General features: G+C 36.4%; 1 pseudogene; it reads right to left on the bottom strand.

Moving 5' to 3' along the window:
- Window positions 1–3517: 3517 nt before the first annotated feature.
- Window positions 3518–4303, bottom strand: LOC104848329 (annotated as a pseudogene).
- Between the last annotated feature and the right edge of the window lie 7518 nt (window positions 4304–11821).

Raw genomic sequence — 11821 nt, 5'->3', positions numbered from 1 at the left:
TGGAGCCATCTGGTTATTAGATACTGGATCCCTATTGCTAACCAGTGTTTATTGAACTTAATATATTCCAGGTAGAGTTTGAGGTGCGTTACAGACAACTGACTTACTTGAACCTCTCAATAACATTAACATTATTATCAAAAACTTGCCAAACACAACTGGTAAAAGATGGACCTGAGGTTTAAACTCAGACTCTAAAGTTTGCACAGCTACACAACCACATAACTACGGTGCGGTTTCTTTTCCTCCCCGAACCCCCTCGCATTCTTTCTGTGTCTCTTGTTTAGTTTTGGTGGTGGATCTTGCTGTGTTGTCCAGGCTGGTCTTGAACTCCTGGGCTCAGGCCACCTCCCTGCCTCACCTTCCTGAGTATCCATGAATGCCACTGTGCCCAGCTACATTGTAGCCTTTTGCCTTCTTAGGCAGGATTTGAATGTTGAGCACAAGCTTGTTTCTGTTGTTTTCTGTAGTACAATAACTTGTGTAGCTGGAAAAAATACTCAGATAGGAGTAGGTAAGAAGTTATTTAAATGTATTTCCTCAAAAATTCACTTCAAAGATAATTATATAAAAAACAGATTGCAAACATTGAAATTCAAATAATTATTTATGTAAAGCTACAAGTTTTGGATATCTTGGATTGTTTTACTCTCAGTTAAAACATTTCCTCCCATAAAGTAACAATCAGTGTGTCAGAGGTTAACGATCATGAGTTAGCTGGCATGGTGGTGCATGCCTGTAATCCCAGCACTTGGGGGGCTGAGGCAGGATTGTTTTGTGTTCAAGGCCAGCCTGGATTACATAGTGAGTTCAAGATAGCCTGAATTACACAGTGAGACCATGATTGAGTCAAGCAGAGCATTTTGTTAAGAAGAAAATGATAAATATGTGAAGACTCTAACTTTCTTTCTTTAATGTTTGCTTTTTGCTTTATAACCTTTGGAGCACAGAGTTCAGTTAATAATAATAAGATCATGGACTACTATCTTCACCCATCTGTGCAGGTCTTTTGATAGATTTCTCCTATTTATACCTTGTACCTTCCCTTGCCCTTCACCCTCTCCTGTGAGTATAGATTCTAATGTGCTTAATGTCCTTGGACTGACGTGCATCGTCAAAGGAAAAATGTTTTATATATATGTATATATATATGTGTATAAATATATATATATATATATTAATTTTTTGAGACAAGGTCTCACTATGTAGTTGAGACTGACCTGGAACTCACTGTGTAGCTCAGGCTGATCTTGAACTCCTGCCTCAGCCTCCCAAGTGCTGGGATTACAGGCATGCACCACCACACCCAGATATATATGTTTTTTTTTTTTTTATTTGCATGAAAAATGTGGTGCCTGTTCCAACCTATTTGTACTGCTAAAACAAAATATCACAGACTAAGTAACTGATAAAGAATAGAAATTTGTTTCTTCCAGTTCTGGATGGGAGGAAGCCCACGCTGTAACCCTGACATTGGTATCTGAAAAGCTATTCTGTGCTTCCAAGATGGCGCCTTATTGCATCCTCACATGGTAGACCGTGAGAAGAGGCCAAGATCTGTGATATCTTTATATAAAGACTTTAATGCCATTCACTAGGGCTCTGCCATCATGATTTTATCATGTCCTAAAAGCCTCACTTTCTTTATTTTATTTTATTTTATTTTTTTTGCTTTGGGGATCGAACTTGGGACCTTGCACTTGTGAGGCAGGTGTCGGCACCACTGAGCTAAATCCCGGCCAGACGCTCACCTTTTGATACTGTCACAATGGCAACAGTTTTAACTTAAGAGTTTTACAAGGGACATAAACATTCACATCCCCTGCAGTATAGTAAGTCTGTTATGTGTTTTTCACACAATACAGTGCTAAAATCTATATCAGTGTTGCAAAATGAACACTTGTATTATTGTTTCTGACTGTAGCATTTAATCAGGGCACTTCTGGATGTTTACCTGTGTCATGTTTGTCCCCACATAGATACCTAGGTTGCCTCCATCTTCTTGTTCATCCAAAGTTGCAACAAAATATCCTTACACGTGTTCTCTTACCTGCTAGTTTCCCGTTTGCATATCCAATGGTGGGATTTCTGGGCTGTACAATGCATTATGCTTACTTGTTTTTTTAGAGATCAAAAACCAAAACAAGCAGCTTTATTTTTGCTGACTTCTTAATTATTCTATGACTTTTACCATGCATATTGTCCTTATGTGATCTTATATCAAATATATTCAAGAAAACTAAACTTTTTTTTTTTTTTTTTTTTTTTTTTTTTTTTTTTTGAGACAGAGTCTCACTTTGTAGTTCAGGCTGGCCCTGAACCCATTATGTAGCTCAGCTGGCCTCAAACTCGTGGCAATTCTCCTGCTTCTGCCTCCTGAATGCTGGGAATATAGGTGTGAGCCACCACACCTGGCTAAGAAAACTAAGCTTCTAAAAAATGAAAAAATTTAAAACTGTTTCTTCGCTCCTCCACAGAAATATTATCATTCTAAAATGTTCAAAACTACTAAATCACCATTTATAAGTAAGCAAGTCTTCACATACTCTACATATAACTTACATTCAGCACTCTCCGTAATGGTAAAATGAAGCACTATTGAAGGGACAGTAGAAGTCCCAGCACAAAATACAGGGACACAAGAAGACCGCAGATCTCCCTCTAGAAAGAATGCACCCAACACATTCACATTTATTTTCTTCTTCTTTTTCTAAGCAAATGACAAAGACCAAGTTTACCAGCTTTTATAAACCTAAGCTTAACATTACACATTTAAACACTGTCAAAACTTTACTGTTTCCAGCATCCATGCAAAACTAGAAAACATCCTTAAATTTATATTGAACCAGAAATGTATTACCATTAATGCATTAGTATCTTTCATTACTAAGCACTGAAAAAAAAAAAAAAAGGAAATTATTTCTGTGGATGACTTGTCCCACATTTTAGTTTTTTATTTTTACTTTTTTTGATACCGGGGATTGAACTCTGGTCCTTGCGCTTGCAAGGCAGGCCACCGAACTGCTGAGCTAAATCCCCAGCCCCCTTTCTATGTTTTAAACACAATGAAAAGCAGATCCAGGCTGGTGTTAAGAGTAGAATCTTGGGCGGGGGATTTAGCTCAGTGGTTCTGCTGCCTGCCTCCTAAGGGCAATGAACTGAGTTTGATCCTTTGTATCAAAAAACAAACAAACAAACACCAAACAAACAAAAGCATACTATCTAGTCCAAGCGCTACTCAAGAGTCATGGATCACATTTAATAAAAAGGCAAAGTGCATACAGAGATCACAATAATTTTAAAGACAAAAATTGGTCCTACTGTGTGGTCCTAATCATAAACTTAAAACAACAAACTATGACACAGAGGGGCTCCGATGAGCTGTTTATAAATACTTTAGGTACTGTTACACTGAAAGTTGAGTTCGTTTGAAATCTTCAAAAAAAAAAAAAGTTCCTGTTAACCCTCAAATGGTGCTTGTTATAGTTTAACATTTCTGTTAAATGCATGCATTGAATTACTTGGTATCCACACATAGCAGCTGCTCCTTACCATTTATTTATTTAACCGTCCATCTTCTTCAACTTCTACTCTTTCTTGATCATTCTTTACAATTCTTTGTGGTGCTTTTTCTATCATTCATGATTTTAGTAGAAGTTGATACAGATTTGAAGTTACTCATCCCGCTGTTGCCAAATTACGTGGATGAAAATGAAGTGAGGCCCCCATGACCTAGGGAACCGAATGAAGTAAATTTAGCTCAGTGGTTCCGCTGCTCACATCTCAAGCACAAGGTCCCAAGTTCCATCTATCTATCTATCTATCTATCTATCTATCTATCTATCTATCTATCTATACATATATATCGAACTCCAAAGGATGGAAATCCAGTAAAGGCAGAGAAAAAGGAGCCCTCACCACGGCTTCTGCTTCCTCGGGGAGCCCTTCGGTTTCCAACAGTCTTCAAATGGGTCTTGGACAAAGTCAAATGAAAATGGGTCCCCTCCACCAAAAAATTTCCTGAAGACATCATCGGGGTTCCGGAATGAAAAGCCAAACTCAAATGGACTGTCAAAGTGACTTCCTCCTCCACCACCATTTAATCCTTCTTTGCCAAACTTGTCATAAATGTCCCATTTCTTAGTGTCTGATAACACCTCATACCCTCAGCTACTTGTTTGAATTTTCACTCTGCTTCTTCTTTATCCTCAGCATTTTTGTCTGGGCGCCACTTTAGCACCATTTTCCGGTGCCAGTTTTCTTGATGTCTCTGCACGCCTAGAACTTCGTAGTAACCCACCATGTTTTAACAGTTTGCCAGAACAAGTCCGATGATGCAGACGAATTGGTGGTGCAAAGGAGGGAGGTGGGGCCGGTTCCCTGTGGCTGGGCTCGGCTCTGCACAGAGTGCTGGGAGCGGTTCCTTGCAGTTTCCTCTCTCGCATCGTGCTCACTTCTGCCGAGTGCCGCCAAAGTGCTTTGCAAAATAGCTGTTTACACTTCCACCATCAGTACAGGTGAGTTTCATTTCTTCCCACTATTACCAACACTCGGTTTTAGTTTGTGTTAGTCAGCTCTCTGTTGCTGTAAGAAAATGTCTGAGGAAATCTATTTAAAAGGAGGACAGAAGTGTTTGTAAATGGGGAGGGGAGGAGGGGGTGAAGGGAGGGCAGGGACAAGGGGAAAAGTGAGAATCAAGACCTATTATGTAAAGGTACAGAATCCCAGTGATGAATGTAATTGTATTGTATACCTAGATTGTACCAATAACCTCAATAAAAAGAAAAAAAAATAAAAGGAGGACAGGACTATTTTGGTTCACAACTTTAGAAGTTTCAGCCCATGCTTGGTTGCTTCTGTTGTTTGGGGCCCATTGTAAGGCTGAACATTATGGTGAGGCGCTCACAGCAGCTGAGAAGCAGGGTGGGTGCTGGGGTCTCAATATTCTCTTTGAGGACAACTCCTCAGTAACCTAACTTCCTTCCACATCCTGAAGGTTCTGTTACCTCTCCATAGGTTGGCAACCAAGCCTTTAGCACATGCTTTTTGGAGGATTCTCCCAAATCATAGCACTGCTGAATTTCTAATTTGTGTCAGTTTTCTAGGTAAAAATCACATTGCTGTAATTTTTATTTCTATGATTAACAGCAAAGCTGATATTATTTAGATTTTTACCTTCTAGGAGTTACCTTTTATCTTTTGGATATTGCTATTGTGTTTTAATACATTTTCTCTTTGAATTGCCGAAAGACATTTCTGATGTCTATTTTTCACATTTAAAACAGCTATTTATTAACATTTGCAGCTTTATCTTTTGACACAGGTTATTTCTGTGTAGCAGCCCAGGTTAGCTTCAAACTAGCAGTGATCCTCCTGCCTCAGCCTCCCAAGTTCTGGGATTACAGAGATGTGCCATCTTGGTTAGCTCTGTGGTCTTTTCAAAGTGTAATATATTTTACTGCTTCCTATAATAACATGTGTTTTTTGAAATATAGTTCTTCTAAAACTAATTTCAGTTTTAATGTTACTAAATTAACTATGCATAAACTATTCCTCTAATGGTCATAGTTTTGTAGGTGACACTGGTTTTTAGAGATGATAAAAGTTTAAAATTTTTTAATTAGTGAATTACAAATGGATACATATCATAAGTAATCTTTTCCATTGCAATTCTCTTTCCAGATGTATAGTATGTATTTAGTAAAAAAAGAAATGTGTAGTTTGGATTCATTTTAGAAAAGAAGTATATATGTGTATACAAAACCAAGAAGAAATATATTGGACTTGTTACCTAACAGCTTCACTGGGATAAGATTTATAAACCATCCCCCAAAAATACCTCTGGTCCTAACTGGGAATACATTTTAATGATTCAGCTACTCAATAGTGCCAGGTGGTTGGATACTGCTAGATTGAATCAGATACTGGTCTCTTTTGGTTTCTTTAACCAGGAATTTAACAAAACTGAAAAAGAAAAATTTGATGTGCAGAATTTTAAAATATTTTAACGATCAAATCTATTGAATATTCACTTTGTAATTTCTGTCTTTGAAAGGCATTCTATGGCCCCATCACCATAAAATACTCATTTACACTTTCTTCTAGTTTCTTTATGATTCTGAGGTTTATATTTACTCCCTAAACTCTTTAAAAACCATTCACAAATATATACTAATATTCTAATAAGAGATAGCACCACTTAGACAAGTTTAAATATTTTTGGTTATTCATATAAATACAACTTAATTTGGTATGGACTCTCAACCATAAATATTTTCCTCAGTGTTCTGTTAGCTGTAATTCATTTTCTTCTTGAATTTAGCATTTATGAAAAGTGTGTGCAGTGACTATTTTGCATCTCTTTTATCTGCCTGGATGCAAGTTTTCTATTTTTAATCTCTGAAATGACAGTAAAAGAAAGATATACTTCTACATGATGACCTCTTTCATTGATTTTGCTTTGAGCATATGAGAACTTTTGATCTGAAAATTCAGATATTTTGACTTTGGTAATTGCTTCTCTAATCTATTTTGAACAGTGAGATAAAAGGGGTGAGTTAGGATCCAGGTGTTTTAAGGAAATTATTTATTTTTTTATTTTGTTTCTGTTTTTTTGAGACAGGCCTTGCTATGTTTCCCTTCCAGTTCAGCCTCCTAAGTGGGGGACAGCAGGTGTGCACCAGTGCACCTGGCTGTTTGAGGGAATTATTTGAGGAGAGAACATACAGTTAACATGATTTGTACTTACTAATGATAAAATGGTCATAAAAGCATGAAATTATGTATGTTTATTACTGGTAGGTGTAAGTAAATAAACATATATGATGAGTGAAAGTGTGGCCTATTACTTTCAATTTATCTTTATTAAAGATCTCAAGTGTGTTTATAGTCAAGGTCTTTATTTTTTTTCTTTGAAGTGTACTTCACTGTTAAGAGCTCACTGATTTTTTGTCTTTTTTTTCAGCTTTAATTGAGTTTATTGGTACATTTTAGGGATACAGTACAGTTACATTCATTTTTTTTGTCTTTTTTTGAGATAGGGTCTCACTATGTAGCCCAAGCTGGTCTTGAACTCTCTGTGATCCTCCTGCCTCAGCCTCCTGAGTGCTGAGACTTCAGGGGTGTGCCACCATGGCCAGCTATGAGTTTTTAATTTAAATACCAGTTTAGTATCTGTAGCAAGTATTAATAATTGCTAAACTATTAGCAATTACTGCTGCAATCCTTGCTTTATTTATTAATTTAAAAAGCATGGATCACATTTCTCCTGTATTCTTTTAATAAGGTATAGTATTTGGGTATCAAGGAATTCTCAGTTTGGCCGGAAAGCCAGATATGTAAATATGGGAAATAAACCACCTCAAAACCACCACTCTACTTTAAACTATTTTTGTATTATTTTCTTCTGAATAGGAAGAGTAGAAAATTAGCATATATATGGCATATATATATATACATACATATATAATTTCAATCTAGAATTTTAGAAGAATTAATTGTGATTTAGAATCATTTTAGAGCAAAAAAAGTTTACAAAAAAGAGTGGAATCTCTCTCCATATATATATATGTATATATATTTATATATGTTTACATGTATGTATATATAGAGAGAGATTGTTATTGTTGCTGCTCTTATTGTTCGGGGGATTGAACTTAGGACCTTGTGCTTACAAAGCAGGTATGGTGCCACTGAGCTAAATCCCAGCCCTAAAAGCGTATTATTCTATTTATTTTCTCAGTAAATTTGAATGGCTGCATTTCCTGAGGCTCTTGAAGGTTCTGGAACATAAAGGTGACAGAGAAATCTTGTTCAGTGTCTTTGGTTCTTCCTGCACAGACTCCAGACATCTCCTGGCTCCGGCTGCTTGCCTCCCTCTGACTGCACCCACAGCCTTGATATCTGTGAGTCAAGAAGCAGGACCTAGCAGACATGGGATCTGCTGGTTCCTTAACTTGAACTTCTGGCCTCCAGGAGGATAAATGTAAGTCCACTGTTTATAAGCCACCCAGTTTTTTGTGTTGTGTTATAGCAACCTGGGTTAAGCACGGATTAACACAATGGCTAAGAGGGAAATGGATTCACCACAAGGGATAAATCTGCTGTATCTTTCAGTCTGACTTGGGGAATTGTTGAAAAGTCAAAATTGTTTGGCTGGGAAGCATTTTGAATGGACACAGAAGCTTGGCTGTGAGATTGAGCACCTTGACATTTCTCAACTGGAGTTTCCACTCGGGTCCTGATTTTTGGCACCAGAGAGGAGAGAAGCATTTGGCATTAGCTGTCAAAATGAACTGAAGATTGCTTTTGATATTCTGGGTCTCTTCTGGTTTCATATAAATTTTAGGATTGTTTTTTCTAGATCTGTTGGTATTTTGATTGGGAAGGAGTTAAATAGACGTATCAGTTTTGAAAATATAGACATTTTGATTTTATTGGTTCTGCCCTCCAGGAACAGGGGATATCTTTCCATTTTCTGATGTCCTCCTAAAGAAATGATGAAAGTAGAGCTTTTGCAAATAAGGAGGGGACCACTAGTTGCAAGGAGCAGGGGTGGAAGGGTTAAGGATAGGGGAGGAAAAACAAACAAACAAACAAACAAATAAACAAAAAAAGAGAGAATTAAGTTGTGCTATGTAGGGCTGGGGATTTAGTGCAGTGGTTCTGTCCACTCCTCGCAAGCCTCAAGGCCCCAAGTTCGATCCCTGCTACCAAAAAAATAAATAAATAAATAAAATAAAGATGTGCTATGTACATATGTATGTGTTTTAACTTCCTTGGACAGTTATAACCATTATTCACTGCAAACTTGAACTAATAAAAATAAACTTTAAAAAATGAATTCAAACTTCAAATAAATTCTTTCCTTTGCAACAATTATTGTAATGTTTAATTTCAAAACTCCAAATATGAAATTCTATTTGACGAATTAAGTCATTTTTACAATTAGCATACAATCTAGAAAATCTAATCAACTAAAGAAGGAATTTTTTACTAATTTATTTGTAAAGTATTGTTATTCATCCTTATGAATACATTTCACATTAATTTTTGTTTTAATGAGCTCTAAGCAATGTCCAGTATTGCTCTGTTTACTCTGAAAGCTGAACCAGTGCAATTTTGTATTAATCTTCCCTCTCTCTTTCCCTCTCTCTCTCACGTTTCTGAGACCACGTCTTGCTAGGCAGCGCATGCTACGCTTGAACTTCGATTCTTCTTCCTCAACCTCCTGAGTACTGGGATTTGACTTTCTTTTCATAGTAAGTAAGAATATTGTGCTTAATATTGTGGAAGAATAGTTTCAGATAAGAGAGACATCCTTTTAAGCTTTTATGGGCTTTGTTTTGGTCTCTTATTTTTGTCTTAGAAGTAAGTGTCCACAGAGAATTAAAATAGTACCTTGTGAAGGCTGCGTGTGAATAGACACATCAAGCTGTGAACACGTAGAGAACGAAGAGTGACAGAGAAGAGGAAAGCTGAAAATTATTTGTTTTAAAGGTCATTTCCAATTGGGCACAGTTCTGAGAAACAAATAATCGTGAAATCATAAATTTAAGAAGTTGGGTTGTCATTGTTTGCCATGGAGTTGCAGAGGAAGAAAGAAATATTTAAGAAGAAAAATTACCAGTTTGATTTAGTTTTACCGCACTGTAAGTGACACGGAAAATTCCTAGAGAAAGCCTAAAAAAATATGAAATTAGACAAATGTCAAACCAGCCTCACAAAAAATCTTACAAAACAGGTACCAACATCTAATGGGTAAGAGAAAAAAATTAAAAATATTTTTCCTTTCGAACTACGGTACCAAAAAAAAAAAAAAAAAAAAAAAATTAGCAAAGCTGGTCATGGGGATGTATTGTGAAAATGATTGCTATGTATATGCGTGAATCTGTCAAAATAAAACCCACTAATCTACTTAACCAATACAAAAGAGAGGAAAATTACGTTTCTACTTTTATGTTTGAAAAACAAGCTGGTAAAGATAGCACTTTAGAGTAGCTAGTCAGTGTATTACACTTATTTATATGACAGTTCAAAAGTATTGAAAGTTTGATTCTAACTCTGAAAAAGTATACCCATTCTCTAGCAACTTAATTTGTATAAAAAATTTCACAATCCAATGAATCAAAATATTTGGTGAAGCTGCATAAAGAAAATATAGTGGTTTGAAATTTCTTTTAGTGTTCCTTTCTAATAGTCTTAGTAAATTCCAAAGAAAAATGGGTCATAATTCCAAAGTTTGCATAATTATTAAGTGATCCTTATTTTCTCCAGGACAGTAGTCATTAACAAGCTAATTTATCAATTTAGAAAGAGCCAGGGCTGTGCCAATAGTTGAGGTGTAAAGTTTCTGGGATGATATCTGTCTCTGCCTCAAGGAACTCCTAGCTCCAATGAGATTGGAAGGCATAAACAGGCACAAGCAACATCATGGTGGTGGAAATATTAACATATTCTAAATTTTTTTATTGTTCATAAAAACATTTCTTCTGTTTTTAGGTTTCTTTATTTTATTTCCAGCACCGTTTTGTTTCTTTATAAAGCAGTCCTCTGCACCCATGTATCCATTCAACCAACCTGAGATCAAACATATTTTGAAGAAAATATTGTATCTGTACTGAACATGTATAAGCTTTTGTTTTCCTGACATTTGTCCCCCCAGGCAATATAATATTAAAACAAATTACATAGCATTTACATTGTATTAGGTATTATAAGCAATCTGGAGGTGATTTACAGCATCTGACAGGATGTATATTGGTTATATGTAAACACTACACTATTTTATATAGGAGACTTGAGCATCGGTGGATTTGGGCATCCACAGGAGATCTTTGAATCCATCCCCTGAAGAAACTGAAGGATGACTGTATTCTTTTCTCTACCATCAACTTCATCATAAAAGCATTTCCACGGATCATATGCATCATTTCTAGTTCCTCCTAAAATACAACTGAGATTACCTCAACCTATTCTCCAGAACCTAAATGGCTCCCCATCACCTTCCACCCTAAATCCATGTATCTCAACTAGCATTCAGTACTCATCTATTGTATTCCAGCTACAATGGACTGTTGACTTGCTTCCCCGAATGTTTTTATCATGCTCTCTCTGTCTTCACTGCTGTTTGTGGAAATTCAGTGAATCTTTAACACCCCCACCAATATAAAAATTTACCTGTTCATCTCCAAGCACCCTTATCATCAGGAGCCCAGGAGATGTTTCTTAAAGTAATCCCCTCTTTGTAACACAAATATATTATGTTTCCCTGATTTATTCTTCTGTTTTTATGGAGACATGCACACAATTTTCATGAATTCTAAGTTATTTGAGAGAAGTTCTACTTATTCATATACTCATGCACACAAAAAGAAGTTCATGCCTCCAGAAGCTCACTGAGGGGAAGAGACAGGCACAAAGTAGTGGGGGTGGAAAGCCTTGTATCCCATAAGTCTCTTCAAGAAGGAAAAGTCTAACAACAAGTAAGACTTATTTGAATTTGGGTATAAAATAGGATTTCTGAAAGACCTCTGTGTAAACATTTATTCACCAATAAATCTTCAACTATGCACAGAGTGGGCATTCAACAAATATTTCGTATATGAGTGACTGGGTAGAAAGAAGCACCATCTGTAGAGAAAACTATAAGCCTTTTCGTGATGTAGAAGGCTGAAGGGAGAGGGCGAAGCAATAAATAGCATGAGTTATGGGTTGAGTTTCTGTCAAAGAGGCATGGGTTGATATTGTATCTGATGGTGCATTATGGGAGAAAAAAGTGATGAAGGAAGAGGTAAGTATTGTACTGATGACTCTAGTACTC

The sequence above is a fragment of the Fukomys damarensis genome, unplaced genomic scaffold (assembly GCF_012274545.1).
Source record: "Fukomys damarensis isolate Sample0158 unplaced genomic scaffold, DMR_v1.0_HiC HiC_scaffold_5, whole genome shotgun sequence".
In the NCBI taxonomy this organism is placed as follows: Eukaryota; Metazoa; Chordata; class Mammalia; order Rodentia; family Bathyergidae; genus Fukomys; species Fukomys damarensis.
The sequence above is the reverse complement of the archived record's forward strand: the minus strand, read 5'-3'. Positions and strand labels throughout refer to the sequence as shown.